The following is a 20,212-nucleotide window of genomic DNA, read 5'->3' on the forward strand; positions in this document are numbered from 1 at the left end:
GATATCTTATTAACACTGTCTTATATGGGTGACGTGTATGAGTGATGCTTAAACTTGCATACGAATCACCTGTGTTATTGAGAGTTACCTAATTGGAAATCCTCGTGTTAAGTACTTGAAACATGGTTAATAAATATAATACGATATTGGGAAAATATTTGGTGAAATCTGTTAAAAATACTCCGTCATCGAACACTGAACTTTTGTGTTTAGGACGCAACCACCGGTGGCTGACATTGTAAAATTTGATGTAAAACTAAAAAGTTGACATTGTTATTATTACTGAAATGTGTCAATAAAATTTTGCAGTAAAGATCTGTTTAGGAGATAGTGCATAAAAATTGCATCTGAATGTATAGAAAATTGGAGTTGAATTCCATCTCGACTCACAGAATCGAATGAACAAATTTTGTGTTTCGCAGAGATGTTACCGAGGCTCGCGGTACAACTGTATACAATTACTGTCGCAGAATCCTTGGAACTGTATCGAAAGTTTCGGATTATCGAACGGGTAAAATCGCTCCGATTCATCGTTACAAAACGAAGCGTGAGAGAGGCGGAGTGACCCGGGAGGAAGTGAACGAGTGTGTGCGTGCGAAGGGACACGGTATAAAAGAAAAGGGAGAAGATATAAAGGAGAATGAGCACGATGAACAGCGTGAGAGTTAAACGCGCGGGCGGGGTAAGGTTGCAGGTTGGAAAGAGAGCATCTCGAGAGTCGAACGATCGTGAAACGAATGTGGAGAAAGAAACGGAGACTGCTTCGACGTCTGCGTTTAAAAACACTGTCGCCGTAGTTTTAATTACCGATACCATGTGTACATCAAACGTTAGCTAAATCAAAATGTATTTCTTCGTTTGATAGAATTGCTAGGTTCAAAAGGTAGCGGTGTCCTTAACTCGCGCTGGATTATTGCGCGTTGGATATCCACACGCTAGATTACTACGCGTTGGTTAACTACGCGTTAGATTCGTACGCTTAGAACTACCACGCGTTGCATTACTACGCGTTGGACATCCACACGCTGGATTACTACGCGTTGGTTAACTACGCGTTAGATTCCTACGCTTAGAATTACCACGCGTTGCATTACTACGCGTTGGATTACCACGCGTTGGATTACTACGCGTTGGATATCCTCACGCTGGATTACTACGCGTAGGATTACTACACATTGCATTACTACGCGTCGAATTACCACGCGTTGCATTACTACGCGTTGGATTACCACGCATTGGTTAACTACGCGTTAGATTCCTACGCTTAGAATTACCACGCGTTGCATTACTACGCGTTGGACTACTACGCGTTGGATTACCACGCGCTGGATATCCTCACGCTGGATTACTACGCGTAGGATTACTACACGTTGCATTACTACGCGTCGAATTACCACGCGTTACATTACTACGCGTTGGATTACCACGCATTGGTTAACTACGCGTTAGAATCCTACGCTTAGAATTACCACGCGTTGCGTTACTACGCATTGGACTACTACGCGTTGAATATCCAAGCGCTGGATTACTACGCGTTGGATATCCCCACGCTGGATTACTACACCTAGGATTACCACACGTTGCATTAATACGCGTTGGGTTACCACGCGTTGGATAACTACGCGTTATCCGAAGCTGCCGCTCTCGCGTCTGCCCATGCGAAATCCTCGCACTCTGACTGATCCTCTGATTTTTCCTGAATAATTCAAAAACGAAGCTTCAAATCCCATTTTTGCAAAGAGAAATCTTATTCAGAATCACATCAACTACCCTCCATTTCAAAGGCACTAATTATGAAACACCCTGTGTAACTCAAAAATTGTCCAATTCCCTAAACTCTGAACGTTCATAAATTCTTAAAAATCTTATATTGTTAAATTTATCATTTACATAGATTCTCGATAGATTTCAGGCTCCAGATGCGCTTAGATCAATGTATCCATACGGAATGAACGTATCCATATGGTCCGACTATTCTTGCCATTCTTGCTTCCTTACATCCTTCGGCAGTTGCCATTACACGCAGTTGTTACGTGATGAACGTGGCAAACGTGTGCACCTGGGGGAACGATCGATCGTCGGAGAAGACATGGAGGCGCCAGTGAAACCATAACCTCCCGACGGAATCACACGCGCGAATCTCGCGTGACCCGATCTATGTATATACGTGTATCGAGATTGATCGAGCTCGTGAATAAAACTGTAGACACGATTATCTGGCGACGCTCGTCGCGACAATTACCGCGTATCAGTGGAGAAACTGCAAATCGGTTTTTAAGGATGTGCGACATCTTGGCACCGAGGGATTAATATGCGATGACCCTATGTGTTATCTAATGACACACCGGGTGCGTCCTATGAGAGTCAGTTTTTATTCAACGTCTTCTGTTGCGTGCAGTACCTGACAAATTGATACACGACGTAAATAACTGTTCTCGTGAGAGTAAAGATCGTCAGAAATTTCACACAGTGTCGCAGTTAAATTGAAGACATCAATGATGTTTTCCTGTTCTGAAGTCATCGCTCTGGAACTTTAAGACGTTTTACTTGAGACAATTAATATGCTTCTGAGTAGAAACGCGTTGCCGGCAATTATCTCCCATAAAACTTCCATAGAACTTCCCAAAGCTACGAGAATCGTTTACACACTGGTGGATGACGTTCTCACGTATTCTTTCGAATTTAATATTCTTGAAATATTTAATTCCCATTTAACCCGGTGACGCTTGCAATTTCAAATTACAAACGATTCATCAAAGAGCATTATACGAAAACAACTTTCTTTGTTTCTGATTTAATTATGAAACTTTGTTACCGCGGCTTTTGAATCGCTTCGAAAACGTTACGAGTATTAATTCATTGCAATTGGGGCGTGCCTGCAGGCCACAGGTTGAATCGAACATTGTTCCTTTGAAAATGTATTTCTCCAAACTTCAGATATTCAATTTGAATCGAGTATGAAGCTTTCTCATTAACATTTGGTTAATCGTTTAAACTACGTATGCTCGTGATTCATATAATTATTTTTTTTATCAGTAAATCAGGCTTTCTCAGCATGCACAAACTTTGAAGTCAACTTATGTATTTTCAACATATGCACAAACGTAAGTCAACATATGCATGTTGCACTTGAATGTACGTTCGTGTACGAAGTTGTACGAACATTCACGATCGCCCGCGAATTAGTGAGCTACTCAAACGGAGTTACAATGGAAGAATATGTAATATACAAATCTGGTAGAGTTAAAAAAATTTGAAAGCGAAACAAATTTAGAAAATTTCTAAATCTGTAAATTTGAAAGTAAACGCATAAACGATTCTAAAAAAAAAGATAGAAACGTAATTTCACGTTGCGCAGTACATGTATCGATTTCCCCATAAAAGGAAAGTGTTCGACCGAATACTTTTTGTTCACAATAATTAGAGGAAGTTTCATAATGGCGTACGTTTCTAGTGACGTGTTATTTGATTAGGAATAAGGTATTATTAGTTCGGTGTCGTGCGGCTGACTTAATCTAGTTTGCACGCGTAAGTGGTACGATTATTACGATAGTACGAAGGGGTCGTGTTTCAACGATGGAAAGCGTATATACGCAAAACATATGCGTATACATACGAAACAACCAAGGGAAACAACAAGACGGAGTTCGTAAGAGAAACTCGCATCGGACAAGCGTGACGTTACCGAGACGTTCGTAATTTGTTTACGAGTCGTTCTCCAATCGCGAATCACAGTTTTCGCGCTCGGTTCAACACAGATTGAGACACTATTCTTAACGAATCAATTATTAAACTGCGACGTAACAGCCAGTTACCATAATCAATACGCGTGATCAACAAGGGGGAAAAATTGTTCAAACTATTTTTAAACTGTTACAAAATAAATCCTAGGTATTTCGTTAACGATAAAATACAGATAACGACACGTTTAAAGAGTAGCTTTATGAAAGTCAGAAGGGAAAGAAGAGGAAAGAATGGAAAAACACGGTGGCAGAGAAACAGCTTGAGAAAATATACGAGCAGTCCAATAATTATTTTGCACGATAGATGACCTCGCCATCGGAGTTATCAATTGTTTTCAAACGGGACGTGAATACCGATACAGGAGCTCTTTGTTAGTTTTTATCAACGCGCTTTTATTAACACTCATTTTTAGGTACGTCAATAGATCAACTGATTTAGTTGAAAGGTCCTTATTTTTTATTCAAGACGTTTTCCATAAATTCGAACATGAATTTACTTATCACATCCAGCATATTTCGAAATTTCCCCCCTTGATTTTAACGAAATATATTAAATTTTATTTCCCCCAACTGTGACCTCGACGATGACTGAAAGTCTCGCCGATAACACGTAACATATTCTCGAATGAAATTAATTAACACGCCGATAAAAACATTAATGGAAGAACAATAAAGAAACCTCCCTACGTAAAGCGTATTTAGATAAGTTTTGACTAATTGAATGCACTTTCGCTAAAAATACGATCGATATATTCGCGCGGGCAGCAATTTTTGAAATCATAATTCGTACTCTTAAGTGCAATTAGCGGCTAACCATTTCCTTCTATCGCCGTCAAAGGGCTATCCATTAATCCCCATTCCCGCAAGTTCCTGCTTAACCATCGATTCCTTTAAATGGATCGGTCCTGTCCACAATTGGAACCCTGGTTTTGTCCCCTTCTGCATACCATTAGTACATTAGTATGGGATCCACGTGTACGGACATGTACTGAGTGTTTCAATAAAATCATGCAAAATTTATAGTGCATGTATTTCGTCATTGCAACACTTTTTAAAGTTTTAGTGCTTTGGTACTGATGATTATGGAATAGGAAATTTAACGTTGACTAAAAGGCAGTGTTTGTCAGGGTGCGTTGTAGAAAATTTAGAAATGTAACACGGCGGGAGAGATTAGCGTTGTGATGAGAAGGGTGCGGACTTAGCGCTGTCAGGGTTTGACGTCGAATTGTACGACGCTGTATTCGGTGATGGAAATTCTTAGCGCTGTGAGTGTTTTGTGCTGAAGGTGGTTTGCGCTGTAAGTATTTTGTGCTGAAGGTGATTTGCGCTGAAGATGGTTTGCGCTGTCACTATTTTGCGCTGAAGGTGATTTGCGCTGGAGGTGGTTTGCGCTGTGAGTATTTTGTGCTGAAGGTGATTTGCGCTGTCACTATTTTGCGCTTAAGGTGGTTTGCGCTGGAGGTGGTTTGCGCTGTGAGTATTTTGTGCTGAAGGTGATTTGCGCTGTCACTATTTTGCGCTGAAGGTGATTTGCACTGTCACTATTTTTGCGCTGAAGGTGATTTGCGCTGTCACTATTTTGCGCTTAAGGTGGTTTGCGCTATCACTATTTTGCGCTGTGAGTATTTTGTGCTGAAGGTGATTTGCGCTGTCACTATTTTGCGCTTAAGGTGGTTTGCGCTGTCACTATTTTACGCTGAGAGTATTTTACGCTGTGCGTATTTTACGCTGAGAGTGAATGATTATTCCTACCGAACTTTCACTCTTTAAATATTTAGCGCTGACCACGCACTGTAATGCAGCGCTGACTGAAACCATAGCTCTAATTAACATATACTAAACTCAACCAATTACAGCGCATCATCAAATTTCTATACCGTCCGCAACGTGCTATAACATAAACTAAATCCATATAACTCATAAGCTCAATATAGTGCTATCACGCACACTAATTCACCTGATCGTTTATCGAGCACACAATGTTTATTCGCTAGCAATAAATTTATATCGATATCACTCCACATAACGGTGCGTGTCGGTAACAGTGTGCGGCACGGAGACACGGCAGGGGAAGCTAATTTACTCTGGAAGGAGCAGCAGAAGCAAAACCTAAAATAGATTCTTCGTCCTAACACACCCGAATGTCCTCGCGTTTGTTACACAGGAAGTCTGTGGCATAGAATGAATGGGGTACCCATCCCACTCCAGTCACTTCCTTTTCTATTACTACCTTTTCGGTAGCTTTCTAACAGCTGCTACTTACAGCCTTTTTCTGTCACTCGAATTTTCGACGCTGTACGTGATCCAAGATGATTATACGAGGGTTTCTCCCCCATCTTGGTTATTTCTGTCCAAACAACGTAGTCAGAGATCATACGGAGATTATGGTAAAAAGAGCATTTATATTCTTCTCACTTTAATTGAGGGAGGCGTTCATATTTTAAGAAGTTTGATTTCGTATATTTTAATTTACTAATCGAATTAGTGAAATGACAAAAAGCAAAATGGGAGAAAGGATCGAAATTGTATGTAAAGTAACGTGATAGCAAAATTCTTAATGTGCAAATGTAACAATAAAAATTTTTGACGATAGTATGTGATTATTAAGTAACAGTCGATTAGTGATCGAGGATTTTCTGAACAAATCCTTAGAGTAAAATTTACCATTTGGTGTTGGTATTTTTAGTCCTGTGAATTTAGAACGATACGAATGAAGAACGATCGTGGAGCAACTGGTCGAGCGACACAGACAGCCATTTTCGAATATCAGGGCTAGGGTGAAAGAATTCGTCAACGACCTGAATAGCTCAATTGATCAGAACAGTCTGCCTGGCAAACGAAAGATCCGGGTCCATATATCCTGGGGTGAGGTCCGGTAATTCGACAAATCGAATCTTTTCCTGTCTACATTATGTGTTACATTTGTTACGAATTCCGAAACCGGTAACTAAATTATATTTCACTCCAGAAAACCAGACATATTTCTGTGATATTCTTTATTTTTCTAAATAGTAAGACTTGCACAAGATTAAAAAAAATTAAACAGATTAATAGTACAAATAGATTGATTTTTTAACAAAAGATTGTTTAAAATTAACTGACTTCAAAATGAAAGCTATCTTCGCAATTTTAATTACAAACAGATGTACAACATATTAATATGTTAATATATGACAGCATGTAACTACAATAAGAATGTACGAAATGCAAATACAATGACGTCCGACTATTAAAGAATGCGGTGCTGAATAAATCGAGTCGATAAAATATATAGGACGCATACGGTGTGTCAGGTACATAATCTACCTTTAGCGTCATAAGACGCATATGGTGCGTCTGCAACTATATTAGACAAATATTACAAAACACGTCATCAAACCATGTAAAATATTAGCTGATTGATTGATTGATTTTATAAGGGCCTCGACTGCTATCATCATTTGCCCAAAATATTAACTATCAACACTAACATTACTAACAGAATTTTACAAACAAAAAAGCTTTGCAACATAACTGCAACAAGAGCTAAAAAAGAGGAAGTATCAATAGAAGCTTATAAATATCTGTGTTGAAAGTAGATATAAGACACCCGTTATATGATCGGGCCAGATGTAGTCGGGGAATCGAAACGGTAAGAACAGCTGCGGGTCCAAACGTGAGCTGTTATTGTTTTTGTGAATCACGAGTAGCAATAGCACTGGAATGTCAACAGAAATGTCGCTTCTGTTCGACAGCGGAACCATTTTAATGTACAACTCTCAAGCAACTGTACTTGGCAGTCGTAAAACCTGCAACTATTACGTGACCATTATGAACGCCACTGAATTATTCCGCGAAACGGAATTGTTTGACAAGCGAAAGAAATACCTGCTTTTCCATTTTCTCCTGTGCAATTAATTGTAACTTTCTGTTATTAAAATTCAATTTCGTGTTTCCTGGTTTGTATTCAAAATTAACAATGTTCGTGTGAATAGTTTCTGAATATTTTAATAGTTAAGGAAGCTGTCTTAATTTCTTTTTGTAAGATAATTTCTTTTTTTTATTTACGAGATAACGTTTCACGAAATTCAAGTGCATTGTACAACGAAGAAATAAGCAGGCACGATGTTCGCCGAAGGAGAATCTGCTGAATCTCGAAGTCCAGTCTGAAAGGGTGGGGTTTCGACCGACTATATCAGGGGGGTTCATGGTGTTCCATGAATTTCGTGCGCATGCATGTACAGATCGGTGCGCGGGTGTGTGTCTGTGTGTACAGGAGGGGGTGTAGAAAATACGGGTGTGGTTCGATCAATACGGACATCCTATGGATCTATCGGTGCGTGCACACAGGTACAGAGAAACTCGAGGTGAATCACCTCAAATTGTTACCGTCTGTAAAAGTTTTCCAAAACTTTCGATATTACACGTGTCTCGTACATACTTTTCTATGACATGCACTACTTTTTTATTGGACATGGACTCTTCTGGAATTATTCGTACAAAAATTTGATTACTGACACTATGATGAATTAATGAAATCCTAATCAATTTATTTCTTCTCTTTCTGTATGAGAATCTAAGAAAATTTATTTAATTCGGTTCTTATGATATAACGTGTGATGATTCATCGTATGACGACATAATGTATGGAGATTCAATGTGGCAATATAAAGCGTGGCGATATAATGCATGGAAATTCAAGTGGCAATATAACGTTAGCAATTCTATGCGTTGCAATAAAACTTATGAACCAACGCACGGTTATATATCGTATAGGCGATATTATGCAATATAATGCGAAGGGATGTATTTCATGCTAATACAGTATTCGCGACGCTATGCATCGAAGTGTGCATCGCTATACATAGTATTAAGGGATAACGTGCGATGCAATATAACGCGAGGTGATATATTGCGTGGTAGTAAAATGTTAGCAATATCGTGTGTGGAAATTCAACGCGTTGTTATATATTGTGTACACGAGATCATGTGATGCAATATATCGCGAAACGGCGAAATATTGCGAGACGGTCAAATATCCCGAGACGGCGAAATATCGCGAGATGGCGAAATATCGCGAGACGGCGAAATATCGCGAGACGGCGAAATATCGCGAGACGGCGAAATATCGCGAGGCGGCGAAATATCGCGAGACGGCGAAATATCGCGAGATGGCGAAATATCGCGAGACGGCAAAATATTAGCTATACTATGCATGGAAATACAACATGTGATAATACAACGCACAGTGACACAACATATGGCCATATATCGCACTGTGATATAATACATCGCAATATATCGCATAGTGATATAATATGCACCCGTATATCGCATAATAACATAATATATGGTAATATAATGCGTAATACAACAAGCGATTATACAACGCGTGACAATACACAATATTTGGTCATTCAACGCACGGCAATAAAATGCGTGGTACAAAGCACGATATCAGTATTGAATAAAGTCTGAAAACCGGACTATTCAACATGGAGATCAATAAATAAATCCGAATCTCCCAACAGATTTGAAATATATTGAAAAAAACGACTGCACCGAACAGATGTTTGTCAGTTACGTTTATACCGATGTAGAATGGTCCTCTGTCAGTGCATCAGTCAGAAAAATCGACGGTAAAATCCGTTTGAAATGAGGCTTGCACCGAGAAGAGATTACGGTGTATATCGACCGTTGAATGGCATCCGTTCAGTTTCCCATAGCCGTGATATTAAGACCTCGTTAAAGTGATAAACCCGGCTAGTCAGATATAATGGTGTCTTTCATTAAGCAGGTTGAAAGGTCGTATAGTAAGTTTCAAGCATTAAATGCCGAAAATATTCTCTGCTAATTTATCGTTCGTTCTTGTACCTATTTTTTTATTATTATTTCGTACGATAAAGTCCCTTATACTCTAATGTTACTCGTTGCCATACATGACATGCAAACGTGTAACAACTCCAATCGAAAGGTATAAATACTCGACCTCAATCATTATTTCATTCTTAACCTCATTTGAGTAATTCTAAAAAATGTAAGAATTATTTAATAGCATGAAGATATTAAGTATTAACAGCACTGCGTGGTAATGACACGCTAAATAAATGATCACAAATTAGATTAATATTAAACGTCGAATTTTCGCAACTTCTCCGGTAACAAACTTTAAATAACAGATTTACATACGGGAAACTACACGCTCTAATCCTCTTATTGTAATCCGCTTGCGCAGAGGGCAAACACGATTTCAAATTGATTTAGTAAACGCGATAGTTTCAACTTGATTTTCTCGTCGAGCGGTTACTGAAAACGTTCTACGTCGCTATATGTTAATTACACGACAAAACCGTTATATTACAGTCAAACGCAATAATAAACATTGCAAACAGTACAAGCATACGGTTCAAAGAACGCTGAAAGAAACATAAACGGCTATGAATTACGAGGCCGAAAATTATCAGCCAGTGTACATATTTTTTTCGCAAATAAACAGGTATACGCAAGATATTTGCAAGTCTAATATTTGAATATCAGTCAAGCAAACATTATCACGCGACCTTACTCCGTTTCCGAGATCGCAAAGGTGTTTCCGCTATTTCTCGCGAACCGGACTGGAAATAGGTTCGGAAAGGGAATTTATTCTGTTGAATAAAGGACACTGTTATCCTACCAGTGCAACAGTGATATAACAAGCTTGAAATAAAATTCATGCATGGACTCGATAATATTACAATACGAGAGAGAATGTTATACAAACGCTGAATATAAAATATGCTTGGAAAATACTGTGCTAAAGGTATGGAGTACTGTGGTAAAAATTTTTAAATGTATTAACCTCTTAACCTTCTTTAGTTGCGACAGAGCTACATAATTATTACTGCAGTGTGAAATGTTGGGTATATGGATTTAGTTTCAACTATATAAATTTTGTATTGAACTCAAAACTCGATCTTTATGCTAATACGACTTATGTAGGTTTGAACTGTAACGTGCGTCACGAGTGTGACTCGTTATAAGGCGAGGGGTTAAGGATTACTTCTAGAGTGGTACAAATTTTTAAATACGTCATAAAACCTTGAAATATACTGTAGAAGTATGTGCTCCAGAAATTGTATACTGTAAAAGTCTCAGCTTGGGAATGTCAAAGCTGTGCAGCACTGAGTTTCAAAATTAAAATGATCTAAAATAGATGCTATAAATACTTATGCTCTACAATTATTATTTTCCTGCTATATACCCTGACATTACTATGCATTAAACATATGTGCTTTATAATTATTATACACTAAGCTATACACTCTGAAATATTCTGTAGAAGTATACTTTTGAAAATTATAGTGCTCTAGAAATTTTGTGCTCTAAAAATTTTGAGCTCTAAAATTATAGCGCTCTAAAAATTTTGTGCTGTAAAATTACTGATCTCTAAAATCATTGAGCTCTAAAAATTTTGTGCTGTAAAATTACTGATCTCTAAAATTATCGAGCTCTAGAAATTTTGTGCTCTAAAATGATTGAGCTCTAGAAATTTTGTGCTCTAAAATTACTGATCTCTAAAATTATTGAGCTCTAGAAATTTTTTACTCTAAAACTATAGCGCTCTAAAAATTTTGTGCTGTAAAATTACTGATCTCTAAAATTATTGAGCTTTAGAAATTTTTTGCTCTAAAAACACAAACTCCAAATTAATATGTTCAAAACGTTTCTTACTCTAAATATATCCTCTCTAATAATATATGCTCTAAAATTATTGTACTCTATACTATGCTCTAAAAGTACAACGCTATAAATACTATGCTCTAAAAGTACAACGCTATAAATACTATGCTCTAAAAGTACACCGCGCTATAAATACTATGCTCCAGAATTACAGAGCTATAAATACTATGCTCTAAAAATATAATACTGTAAATAATAAGCTATGAAGTACTCTATTACAAAAGTACGCTCGCTATAAATACTGCGCTCTAAGAGTACAATGCTCCAGAAATATTACACTATAAGAACATAACGTTCCATAAGTATTATACTATAAAAGTACAGTGCTCCACAAGTATACCGTAAAACTACTATGCTCTAAAAAATTCTTCAGAGCACATCTCCCACCACATGCCTAAAATATAGCAGATCACACTAACGTAGTCCATCACCAATAAACCAATATCAAAAATTAAGCTACAGAGTTTTGAGTATCCCCATACGTGTATTTTTAGTCGCGCTATAAAAGCACAGGTTGTAAACACGCTACCTTGCGACACGTACAGAGAGTGTAAATGTATCGTGGCAAAGTACGCGTTGTTAATGAACCGTGTTACGGAACAACACATTATCCAACTGGTATACTTCATTTCCCTCGGTATACATGAAGAATCAAGCCCGTTGTACAAGGTACACGCTTCACTTGTGACACACAACCTGGCGCACGGTCACGGCGTGGAAAATTGCATCTTAGAAAAGCACGCGGATGAGTTATCGCATTATACTAATTCACGTCCGACGATGAATCTACGCTACTCGTTTCTACTAGCCGCGTTCTTTGAAAAACGAGCCGCGTCTACATCGCCACGTTTTCACCATCATCCGCCAGAACGTTATAAATGAGATCACGGATCGACCGAAAGAAAATTCTCCCGTTAAATGATACCGACTCGTATTCCCCGCGGTTTTTTACCGCTCCAGAGAAATTGACGCCATCATCTCTAAGCTATAGTTACGCACGATTTAATGATACCGCGTTATTTGTCTTTGCATGGCGTGTTTCTTCGTGCTTGATTATCATTATTTGCAATTATGGAATCATTAAGGTGCGTGTTTATCTTTGGACGCATTTGTTACGAGTCGCTTCCTTTCGGACGGGATATTATTGAAATCGATTTGGATTTTATTGGGTAGTTTGGGATAATGAGGTCGATAAATATTGATATACGAGGCAGTCGATTGAGGTAGCGAGTGAAGACAATGGAAATAGAAGGTGCAAGTTTTTTATTTATATTTATTTTTAATTTTTACTTAGGTTATGTTTGAAGTATAAAATTGAATTTGAAGAATGTTGTGTTAGGTTAGGTGCAATTAGAGTATGTCAAGTGGGGTTAGGTCGAATGTTAGGTCACATGTCAAGTCACATGTTAGGTCACATGTTAGGTCACAAAACCAAGGTTCAGTTAAGTTATGTAGGTAAAAATATTAATTTCGTATAATAATTAAACTATGCATCAGGTTAGGCTAGGTTACACTGTGTTGCATTTAAATAAGAATAAATACGTTTCTACAATAAATTCATTCTTACTAACTGGTTTTATTAGCTAATATCTTAACGATGCTATCAATATATCTATTGATAAATATCGATAATGTATCAATAATCAATAACAGCATGTCTTATGAATATCCACCTGCTACTTGAATTTCAGGTTACTTTAATTAAATTATAAACTGTACAACAACATTATGTATTCATAGTATATAATTATAATATATTTCATAATATAAATAATACACTATAACACCATAATAATTAATACACTATAAATTACATTACAGTAAATTACATTTCACTAATTGCCTCACAATAACATTCGTTAAATCGTTAAAATAAAAGAATATCTCAAATCATTCTATAGAGAACAAGCTAGATAATTTCGCAATAATTTTTTCAAGAATTTCTGCTAGAAAATCCGATCTTAACAAGAGATATCGTTATTTTCAAACGGCGAAAGAGCAATACACTTAGAAAGCGCGATGAGTATGAAAAAAAAGAGTCATCAACCGATAAAAGTTTCTTCACAGCGTTATCGATTCCACGAAAACAAACTCGAGGTAAAGGATTGAACGCACGAATAATACAACTTTCACCGAAACAATTTAATTACCTTGGTCACGGTGTAAAATTATTCGTTTACGAGCGGCGCGAGTCGTAAAAATGCCGTTTAACTCATACGCGATTTCCGTTGGGACTCGACTTAATCTGTACCGATTATACTCTCGACTTTACTATTGTTACTCAGTATTTCAGAACGGAGAATATGATGTTATGGCTCATTTGGTAATTTTAGTTGTATATGTGATTTATGTAAATATTGCGGGGTTTGGAAATATGTTATGTATGGAGGAGATTAATGATGTTGGAAGTGATACGAAATCTACACTTGTTGCCATTCGTGGCTTCTCCATTGTTTCTATTTAGGATTTTCTACTTTTTTTTTACTTAGGATGTTTTATAATTTTTCACTTAGGATTTTCTATTTTTTCTTTGCTTAAGTTTTTCTATTCCTTCACTTAGGATTTTCAACTTCTTTGGATTTCATATTTTTTTTCAGTTAGAATTTTTTCCTTTTTTTACATTAAAGTTCTTCCCATTTTTTATACAGTTAAGATTTTCTTTAGTTCTTACCGAGGATTTTCTCATTTTTTCCACTTAGAATTTTCTACATTTTTTAGCTAAGATATACTACTTTTCACTTAGGATTGTCTATGCATTTTCACTTAAAATTTTCTATTTTTATTTTCTTTTTCCACTTGAGGTTTTCCTCCATTTTTTTACTTAGGATTCTCTATAAAGGATTTCCCACAATTTTGACTTCAAATTTAAAAACATCTCAATTCTACATACTTCACAATGTCCAAAATGTCGTTCAATTTTTCTGCAGCATTTACAGCTTGATAAATAGGAACAGATAGAATGAAACTCTTATAACTACTTTATACTTGATGTACTTTATAACTACCGTCCCTTTGCAACTACAAGAAACTCCTACGATCTTTCATTAAGTTATCGAACGATTACAAGATAAAACTCTGTCCAAGTATACTTTTCATCACCTCGTCCTTTCAATCGAATCTTCGAGTGTCCACAATGTTTCCGTACGTAGGAGTACGAAGAAGCTCCACGAAAATGCGAGTGTATTGTTCGAGAAGTTAAGGTCCAGGTAGTAAGTTGAATGGTGGTTTGTTAGTGTACGGGAGGGTGGGTATTCTTAAGGGCACAATGCGTCGTGGAAAGTGTGGAGCTTAGAAAGAGAAGTTCCAAGGTGTACGTACAGAGAATAGAGAGAATATGTATTCAGAAAGTTTTCGAGCGAATGAAGTTCGCCAAGGTAGGAATAGGACAAACAAAGAATTGCCTTCCCCCTGTGAATGTTTTATTATACTCATATCCACGTTTAAAATCATCTCGGACCTTTTCAATCGTCCTCTAACAAAAATATAATACGGCTCTTTTCCCAACTTACACTTTTATTGTCAACTTTGTCAAATTTTATTCTTTGCGTTTCGAATGATAAATGACTCTTTGTAAATACAATATTTTAAATAATTTTAGAACTCTTCAAACTTTTTATTTGAAGTTACTCATCTCAATAATAGTTTCATAATAATGAACTTTTTTTATAGTAATGAAAGGTGTATGAGTGAATTAAAGTTTCTCATTTTTTAACAATTAACCTACAGGGTGTTTCTTAATTAGTGCAGATCTTTGAAGTGGGTAGCTGACGTGATTTTGAATAAGATTTCCCTTTGCAGAAATGGGATTTGAAGCTTCGTTTTTGAATTATTAAGGAAAAACGCGGACCAATCAGAGCGCGAGGATTGCGCATGCGCAGACGTGAGAGCGGCAGCTTCGAACTTAGCGCTAAAAGTTATTAATGTATGAGTGAATAAAATTTTCTCATTTTTCACAAAACAAATGCTAAATTATTTCTATGACCACCTTCTATTAACAAAATACTTCAAACTCTTCTAAAACCCATCTTCAACTCCATTACATAACAATAAAACTATCAATGCAAATAAAAATTCATATCAAATATAAATTTGTCATTTAATAATTATAATTAACGATGTAATCTTCAATATAAATACATAGAACCTTGCATAGTTTATATCCGAAATGAATGAATCAGTTTTCTTGAATATTTAGTGATTCATTAAAAACCAATCATAAATCACAGAAATTATCGATCGTTCATCGGCATAGCTCATTAACTTTTACAACGTTGAGTCACGTATCTGTAAACGATCCCCATAACGCGATTCACGCGATTTTATTACCTCATACTCGAAGTTCGCTTTTATCTACCGACAATCCTGCGTATACCTTATACACAGTTCTTTCATCATAAACTTTATAGAATGTATCGTAAAATTTATCGAGTCCAGCGTGGTGTACCGCATACCTCTCATTTAATATTTTTAACACTTTGACCGCCACGTTCGAGCGGTCCAAAATTTTATTGGATTTTGGAAATAAGGGAAATTGACGAGAAAGTATATTAGTGTCAGTATAGTCTAATGATAATTTGTGCAATGTCCAAAAATAAGAGAAATAAATTTCAAAATTAAAAATATGCCAATTTGAAAAAATGAGAGCTATGAAATTGTGAAATGTAAAAATTTGAGAAGTCGAAAAATAAAATATTGTGAAATGTAAAAACTTGAGAAGTCGAAAAATAAAATATTGTGAAATGTAAAAACTTGAAAAGTCGACAGCCATAAAATTATGAAATATAAAATTTTGAAAATTGAGAAGATCTAAGAACACGAGAATCTGAAGATGTCTGAACTCCCTATATTACCAATTATTTGATCATACGTTTTAATAGTATCACCGGCGATATACCGAAAGTCCATTAAGTCACAAGTAAAATAGATTGTGTCTATTTAAAATTGATCAACTTCGATGCACCAAAGAAACGTTCTTCCACACTCTCGAGAAGGGTACCCTATTTATTTTTTACTCTTCTCCACGTCCAATGAACCACTTATACGACAAGCCACTTCCGGTTTAAACGAACCCCGGTAACGTCCGTAAGAAAGCAAAAGGAAACTCGTATAAACATAGAGCTACGGTCATTTCACTTTTCAGATACTCGCAATAACAGTATCGGTTTAAATAACAATAAAAAGTAAACTATGAGTACAGTTATTTTTCTGGTAAATACATTATCATTTTCACACAACACGAACTAAAGATTACGAATCTGTGTTTACAATATTCCTTCGTTTTGTATCTGCACGTGTTCAAAAGTTCATCGGTTACGTCGCACATAATAAAAATTATACGAACAGAATAAAAATGATAAAATAAAATTGATAACGTTTGAATCAATTAAAAGATATAGGTACAATAAATATTATTCGATGAAACAGAAAATCTTGTAGGACTTAGTAATCCAGTAAATGGTTCAGAATGATCAAATCATAGAATTAATCAAAAACAGAAATGTGATATGTAAACGTAAGAGGCAGGTGAATCTCTCTGCTATCTGTACCCAGCATAAACTTATTTCTTTATACAGATTAGTGATACACTTAATTAGCGAAAGATAATCACAACTGGTTTTCTGCTTGCTTCGGCCGAAAAAAATAAAATTAAAATACCATCTGCGGTATAAAAACATGTATAGGTGTGAGTATTACATCGAGACATGTTACTAAACTCCCACATCCCAACACATACATATATGTTAGCTACATGTACCACATACTATTAGATTTACATACCTGACAAATGTCATGGAATATCCCCAGATCTCTCTAAATATTCCTAGATCTTCCCAAACATCTTTAGATACCCACAATTATTTTGACACATCTTCGAATGCTCCTAAATGTCTCTAGATGTACTTGAACATCCCTAGATATTTACGAGTATCCTTAGACGCTTACAAATGACTTTGCACATTAACAAATACCCCTAGATATTCTCAGACATCCCTAGATACTCCAGATATTTCGAAATATTCCTAGATCCTCTGAACCTTTATAAAAATCTCACAGAATCCCCAGACCCTTACATAGACCTATAAATATCCCTAAACCTTCCTAGACCCTAGATCAGTGTATCTCTAAATGTCACTAGATATTTCTACATCTTGCATAATTATCCCTAGATACCGACAACACCTCTAAATAAACTTGAATATTCTTAACTCTCTATATGTACCTACACGTCTTTAACTCTCTATATCCTCAGAGCCCCTAAATGTCCCCATACCTTCATATACATTATGTCCCCATAATGTATTCCTACAGAAACAATTTCAGAACATTCTAGATTTCGATCTTCAGTAAATTTCAATAAGCTCCTTTTCAAATAAATTACGGAAGAAATCTGATCGCTTCGCACCATGTCGCTCGTTACAAGGCACGGTCAATAAACAGTATCTATCGCGAGGGAATAAATGGCTCGCGAAGGATTACACGAATTTTTGTCCCTAACCGCATCGTTGGACGACAACGCGGTATGAAAATGTCCCCTTTTTACGATCGTATTAAGCAGATACCCCTCGATGCACAAACTTGCGTCTCCTATGACTCAACGACTAGAAACGTTTCTCGCTGTTGGAACATAGATTGTAAGGCAAGCAAGCAGGGGTGCCACAGGCGTAACTGAACGTCTGTGTAGCCGACGCGACGCAGCCAGACAAATTCATTCGAACCAGCATCGGTAGTAGCGTGATATCTTTCTATGGGGGCTATTTTCTCATCAATCCCAATCGCTTTTATGAAACGTGACTCACGCGTGAAAAGGTCCGCACGCCTTTGGCGAATATCTCCTCCCTCTGTCGTTTCCTACTCCCTCTTTCTCCGTTGCGCTAGGTGCGTTCATAACGTGCTCAAACCACGAACGAAAATTCGCTTTCTACCCGCGTTTTTCTATAACTACCGATTTACCCGGTGTTGGACCGGTTCATAGTCTACAATGTTCCATCACGCGATATCGCGTGAAAGAGCATTACAAGAACAAATATTATTTCCAAAGGCAAGAACTTGCGTTATGTACATTTGAAATTTTGGAATTTCGTGTTCGTCCATAAATTCTTTGTAATATTTCTTTCGAGAACACGTATCAAAACGTGAAGGGGATTACAGAAGGTTAATGCGAAACCTCCTCACCGTAAACAAAGAAAAAAGAAGAAACTTGTCGTATACCTAGGAGCGTGTGATTCTTGCTCTTTTTTTTGTATTTCGGGATCCTAAAATGCTAACCTTCGTCGATTCAAAGGAACAAAAGAAGAGAACTCGTTCTTACGAGGACCTTCGCTCCGGTCAGCTGGGAAATCGTGTTTACGCCAGAAATAATACACAACATCGAGAAACTAAACGCACGGTAAAAATCTGTGCTCGAATCAACCTACTTTCTTAGACTGGAATAATGTAAATTAATAATTGTGCTGGCTCATTCCGCCAACTGATTTCTTGCAATTTCTCTGAAATCGTGGTAACCCTCTACGCTAATACGAAACGTTTTATTTAAGCAAAATGAAAAATGTTTTTTTAATGTTCAAATCAGGGTGGACCATAATATTCATATATTTTATATTTACATATATATTATTGTGTGTCATATATTAACAAATCTGCATGTTCAAAAAACCCTATACTCCTATACATGTATTTACATTTACACAGCAATAGATGTGCAAATATCCCTAGACCTTTCAGTATTCCTAGATCAGTCAATGTCCCTAGACCGTCAAATATCCCTAGATGACGCAATGTCCCTAGATGTCGCAATGTACCTAGACGACGCAACGTACCTAGACGACGCAATGTCCCTAGATGTCGCAATGTACCTAGACGACGCAATGTCCCTAGATGGCGAAATATAGCTAGATGTCAAAATATCCCCAGATGACAAAATATCTGTAGATGTCAAAATATCCCCAGATGACAAAATATCTGTAGATGTCAAAATATCCCTAGATGACGAAGCATCCACGGATGACGAAATATCCCTAGATGAAAAAATATATCTAGATGACGAAATATCCCTAGACGGCGCAATATCCCTAGATCGCAAAATATTCCTAAACATTGCCTGGTCATTAAATATCCATAACCCCCTAAATATTACCAAATCCATAAACATCCCTAAAATTGAAAAATATCACTAGACCTACAAATATCCCTAAATCCATCAATAGTGGTGTACTAGAATACCAAATAGTTCTATAAATCTCCCCAGATACGTAAATACTTGTAAATAACTAAATAACCCTAGATATTCCTAGATCTCGGTATTCATATGTTCCTACATCCCTATATTCTTAAATATACTAGCTGTATATATTATGAAGCTTTACAGATGATTGATTGAATTATAAACGGGTTGTTAACGATCATATTATTTTAATTAGAAAAAGGAAAGAATAGTCACGAACAATGCTGAATATTCATAAAAATATTAATTTGTGGGACATGCGTTGAACGAACTTTTTTGCGTTTATAGGTGAGAGTACTGCACGAACGCTGAATTATACGGGCTGCATGATTGCTTTCTAAAAGCAGGTTTTAACGCTTAAAAGTTCGACGATGCTTCGTACGAAAGAAGAAAAAAAAATAAGCTTCCGACCTTTTGATTTTCTTTCCCTTATAATTGCAAGAATGGAACGTGAAACTTTCTGCAAATTGTACGTAAAAGATAGCTGAAGTTTATCGCTTTGCAAATTTTCGCTGAAATTCGAGAACAGAAGCAAGAATGATCTGCACCC

General features: G+C 36.7%; 1 protein-coding gene and 1 long non-coding RNA gene across 2 annotated transcripts in view; one reads left to right on the forward strand and one right to left on the reverse strand.

Annotated features, from left to right (window-relative positions):
- The window catches only part of LOC100882335 (synaptic vesicle membrane protein VAT-1 homolog-like), a 45,980-nt gene that overhangs the window by 23,706 nt on the left and 2,062 nt on the right, over positions 1-20,212 (reverse strand). The gene's annotated exons all lie outside the window — the stretch shown is intronic.
- On the forward strand, positions 5,224-10,926 carry LOC143263974 (uncharacterized). The gene is made up of 2 exons (XR_013037268.1): positions 5,224-6,130; positions 6,430-10,926. It is a non-coding gene; the product is annotated as an uncharacterized LOC143263974 (long non-coding RNA).

The sequence above is a fragment of the Megachile rotundata genome, chromosome 1 (genome assembly GCF_050947335.1).
Source record: "Megachile rotundata isolate GNS110a chromosome 1, iyMegRotu1, whole genome shotgun sequence".
Lineage (NCBI taxonomy): Eukaryota > Metazoa > Arthropoda > Insecta > Hymenoptera > Megachilidae > Megachile > Megachile rotundata.